The 5445-nt window shown below is 51.2% G+C and overlaps 1 non-coding gene across 1 annotated transcript; it reads left to right on the forward strand.

Moving 5' to 3' along the window:
* The first annotated feature begins 417 nt into the window (after positions 1-417).
* Positions 418-489, forward strand: Trnat-ugu (transfer RNA threonine (anticodon UGU)). Its single transcript has one exon. It is a non-coding gene; the product is annotated as a tRNA-Thr (tRNA).
* The last annotated feature ends 4956 nt before the right edge of the window (positions 490-5445 follow it).

Genomic DNA, 5445 nt, shown 5'->3' on the forward strand with positions numbered 1-5445 from the left:
CACAATAAACTACCATTCCCAGAAATAATATTCATTGCAGGCAATATATATATATATATATATATATATATATATAATCATATCATAAGAAGCCAACAAACACTAACACCAAGGACAACAAAGGGGAAATTACTTGTACTTTACTCATTGAATTAAAGAAATGATAAATTAGTGGAAATCAAAATGGATGAAAAAACAACTGTCCGCAGGTGGGGAACGAACCCACGTCTTCGCATTACGCGTGCAATGCTCTCGCGATTGAGCTACCGCGGAACCGTTTTCCCGTCCACTTTCTTGGGTATTTATGTTTTACAACTATAACTAACCCTATAACTAACCCTGGGCGCTGGCTAACACTCCCAGGGTTAGTTATAGTTGTAAAACATAAATACCCAAGAAAGTGGATGGGAAAACGGTTCCGCGGTAGCTCAATGGTGAGAGCATCGCACGTGTAATGCGAAGACGTGGGTTCGTTCCCCACCTGCGGACAGTTGTTTTTTCATCCATTTTGATTTCCACTAATTTATCATTTCTTTAATTCAATTAGTCAAGTACAATTATTTTTAAAAATTCCTTTTTTAGTCGGCCTACAATACATGTTCAGTACAAACACGTTCTCCGTGTTTCCTATGCCTCGAGTGTGCAGCTCCACGAGGGTGTGTTCGCATCCCCGCTGTGCTGTCAGGTGCTGAGTTGCCGCTATACAATTGCGTACTAATGCTGCCGTCCCTTTCTTCGTCGGATCCACATACGTCACTACGCAGGGAATCTGGGTCGTTGGTTTATCTCTTGTAATGCTATCATGTCTGATTGGTTCTCGAGTGAATCGACGGGTTGTCGCAGCTCACCCGCCTTGTTCCGGAAGCCACGGCAATTCCACTATAGAATCATCGTGTCTTCTTTCCCCCTAATCTTGGTTCGCTGCGCAATCTTTGGTCAGGTCCAGGCTGCTGCCTGAACGGTGCACTTCAGTAGCAGGTTTGGGTTCTTCCTGCTTTTCTTTGCGAGCATGAGTTCGTTGACGTTGGCTTCTAGTTTGCTACCCTTCACACTGGTCTTCACCATCTCTGAGCAAACTTGCTCCACTTGCGCTGCTAGCTTCGCCATTTGGCATGTGAGTGGCGCCACCGCGTTGCTGACCTCTTGTAGGGGTCGCGCCCACCTTGGTTCTCCCTCCGCCTCTTGTAGACTCTGCGTGTCAGACTGAGTGTCCCGCTTGGCTAGTTTGCGTTTCACGTTCGTTTCCTCCTGTCTGTTAGTTTCTGCAGTTTCGATTTTGGCTAGCCGTGACTTAGCCATCCCGTCTTGCTTATGTAATTGTTCCGTCAGTTTCGCTATCTGTTTCTTTTGATGGTCTATTTGCGCGCTCTGTCTCTCTATCATCTTTTCAGTTGTTCACATTCCTCGCACTGACGTTTTCTATCTCCTTGATCTAACTTGGGGAATTGAGTCTTATCTGCGATGGAAGGTCTCCTTGCCCAACCCACCTGTTTCTCTGTGTTGTTCCTCGCGTTCATCAGGAGGAGGTGTGAGTAGCACATCGAGATCCCCTACAAGGGACCAAAGCAGTACAAGGAAGAAAAGATCGAGATCGAGAGGCAGTAATGACGGACTGATTCGTGTCTTCTTGCCTTGTCGAATGTAAGTGAAAAGGTTTTCGCCACGCCAGGCAAACTACAACATGCAAAAAGAAAAAGAAACAGAAGAACACAAATTTTGTGAATTGGGTATCCAAACTAAGTACCCTTGCGTAGCAATTCGGCATTTTACCGCAACGTTAACAAAACGACCGACTTGTAATAAAAACAACTGACTGCAAACTGTTCAGAATTCTGCCGCGTGGTTTCTGCTCATTTCAACGTTTCTGAACCCAATTCTTGTGCGTTTTAAGTACATAATCTGTAACGTGTTGAACACACACTGCCACTGTACGTTTCATTAGGTAAGTGAGTCCTCAGCCACGTTGTCACCGATTACCATTATATTTAGTTTTTGTGCGTGTAATCGCGGTCGCATTTAATCCCTTCCTTCCGATCCTCTCCCGCACAGCCCCATCTATACAGTGTTCACTACACTATGTACACGAATCAACTTCAAAGTATAAGTGTGCTTATTCTAGTCCCACGACCACGAATTCTTTTAAGCTTGTGCGGATCCACGACGTCTTATACGGCGCTGTAACTCGCGCTAGCAGTTTTGAAGTTCTTTATTAGTAGCCTGCCTTGCAGTATGGTTAAAGTAGTCTGCTGAAGAAGTGTCAAGATAGAACTGCTTTGAGCGATAAAGCAAACGGTACGACCAGAGTCACTAATGCCTGTTCGCAAACGACAACTGAACGCGACTTGAAGAGCGGTGAGCGGAGCTAACTGCACAGAGTTGTGCTTCTCTGCTTTTGTTAGACAATGATTGTGTTAATCTGTGGATTGCAGTTTCGATTTCGACATCTTGACAATTTCGAAATGCTTCAACATGAACTGATTTCTACCGATCACTTAATGAATCGACCGCGAAGCGTAATTGGAGCAGTGCTCTATTTGCGATCAGCACGAGTTGTCATAATGCCGCGTCGAAGGACACTGAATACAATGCGCCTTTCTTGCTGTGAAAGTGAGCATCAACGCTATGGAAGCAGATGTGGCAGTTCTTACGAGAATAATGAGCACGCCGATCTGCGCGGGCTGCACGGAAACAGGCACGCTGCACCACAACTAACGCACAATAAGCGCTGATGCGAGGTAAGCATGTATTTAGCCAACACCACCTTCATAGCACAAGGCTTGTTCATTCCGATACATGGCGTTATGCTACCTGGCTCGACTGCCGCAGAATCTAATGGGGATGCTCCCGAGTAAGCAGCGGTGATTTTGAAGTCACCGCTTTCGTCACGGCAGGCTTGGCAATAAAAATTTCGGACCAGGTAGCATGGCGTCATGGATCAAGGTGAACAGGCCTTGTGCTATCTAGGTGGTGTTGATTTAGCCGTTCAGCGTGCTTTTGTGTGACGTATTGACACGTATACATGTTTATCTTTCACCGGTGGCCGCTTTCCACCGGCTAACAAATGTTAAACGTTATCGCTCGGCGCAGGACGCGCCTGTATCGGAAGTTTCTAGAACGTCATCGATGCTTCTTTCCATTGCCTGTTTTCACCGACGCTTCTGTTATCTGATTGCATGACTGACGCGAATTGTCTAGAACTTTCTGGAAGACACGCGGGCATCAGGGATTAATCTAGAACTTTCGATGACTCAGTTATAAAAGCCGACGCGTTTCACCGCTGATCAGATTTTCGACGATCGCCGACTGTGTTCGCCGCTATCGTTGTGCTTTGAGTGTACCTTGATTTTGTGGGCACAGGTTCGCCCAATAAACAACCAGTTTCGTCGTACACAGTTTTACGACTGTTTTCTTCAGCGTCACTACTACGTGACATCTGGTGGAGGTGCTAGTGCGTTCATGCAGCGAACGCCCCCGCAAAGCGGCGATACAAGCCCGAAACCGGAGGACAACGCCAACGTCACCAAGGACCAGCGAGCTAGCCGTAGGCAGCAAGGACTTCTGCCGGAGTACGGACTTCTTCCCGAGAAGACCACAGCGATCAAGGCCAAGTCAACGACCTCAATGGCAGCCCCAGCGTCCCCCATCCTGCTGCAACAACCTCGGGAGCCCCCGACCTTCCGTGGATCATCGGCTGAAGACCCTGAAACCTGGCTGGAGACATACGAGCGGACCGCGACGTTCAACAAATGGAGCGACGACGACAAGCTACGCCATGTCTATTTTTCGTTGGATGACGCTGCTCGGACCTGGTTTGAGAACAGAGAGAGCACCCTGGCTACGTGGGACCTCTTTCGTGAAAACTTCGTGAGGACCTTCACGAGTGTCGTACGAAAGGAGAGGGCAGAGGTTCTCTTAGAAACCAGAGTGCAATTGCCCAACGAGAACATCGCGATCTTCACGGAGGAGATGACTCGCCTCTTCCGCCACGCCGACCCCGACATGTCTGAAGAAAAGAAAGTTCGATTCTTGATGCGGGGTGTCAAAGACCAACTATTCGCCGGATTGATGCGCAACCCGCCCAAGACTGTCGCCGAATTTCTTTCCGAGGCTACAACGATCGAGAAGACGCTTGAAATGCGCGTCAGGCAATACAACCGCCGTGCCCTGACCAACTACGCCGACGCTCAAGCGCTAGGCGCCGACGACCTGCGCGAGACCATCAGAGCGGTCGTTCGCGAGGAGCTGCATAAGCTCTTTCCCAGGTCGCAGCCTCACGTGGCATCTATCGCCGACGTCGTCAAAGACGAAGTTCAGCGCTCACTTGGAGTTCCCGATGGGCAGCCACAATCGCCGCAACCCCAGCCGGAAGCGCTGACCTACGCCGCCGTCGCGCGTCGTCAAGGCCCACCTCCGCGCTCGCGCCAGGGCCCCGTAACGCCGCAGTTCCGTCGTCCACCGCCGCCGCCGCCAGCACGCCCGCCCGTCGCCCAGCGCAGCTACCAGAGGAAGACGGACATTTGGCGCGCCCCCGACCACCGCCCGCTCTGCTATCACTGCGGGGAAGCCGGCCATGTCTACCGCCGATGCCCATACCGCGAAATGGGCCTACGAGGGTTCCCCGTCAACGCGCCGCGTCCCGATCGAGGTGAACGACCGCGCGACATCGCCGACTACCTCGCCGGAGCCCAGTGGCAACCACGACGATCCTCACGCTCGCCGTCACCAGGCCGCTACATCTCGCCGCATCGCCGTCAGTACAACGGCCCCACCTGGGGCCGATCTCCCAGCCCTTACCCGGGAAACTAAAGGCAGCAACCGATGGAGGTGCGGTTGCTGTACGACGCAATGCCGAAGATCCTCCGACGCCGCCGACGACGACGATTCGCGATTCATCACGACGAGATATCAGCACGCCGCCTAGCAACAGCCTTGACAACACTTCGCCGCCGAAAGACCTTCCGACGCGACGTAGCAGCAGCAGAGCAAGCCGACGCAGCCGTGATCCGACGCCACGAATTAACCGCAACGCCAGACGCCGGTCTACCGATCTAGACGTGCTCATCGATGGCCATAACGTCACCGCTCTCGTCGACACTGGAGCCGACTATTCCGTCTTCAGTGGCCCGTTCGCCGCCAAGTTGAAGAAGGTGAAAACAGCCTGGCAAGGACCCGATATCCGGACAGCGGGAGGCCACCTAATAACGCCGACTGGAATCTGCACAGCGCGAGTCACGGTAAACAACCGCACTTACCCGGCGAGCTTCGTAATCCTGCAGCACTGCTCCAGGGATGTCATCCTAGGCATGGACTTTCTAAATCAACACGGTGCAGTCATCGACTTAAGGTCCAAGTCGATAACGCTTTCAACGCACAACGCGATACCACCGGATACAAGCATAGGTTACCATGCCTTGAATGTGCTTGAAGAACAAGTCACCGTTCCGC

This window comes from Dermacentor silvarum, chromosome 6, assembly GCF_013339745.2.
Source record: "Dermacentor silvarum isolate Dsil-2018 chromosome 6, BIME_Dsil_1.4, whole genome shotgun sequence".
Classification (NCBI taxonomy): Eukaryota; Metazoa; Arthropoda; class Arachnida; order Ixodida; family Ixodidae; genus Dermacentor; species Dermacentor silvarum.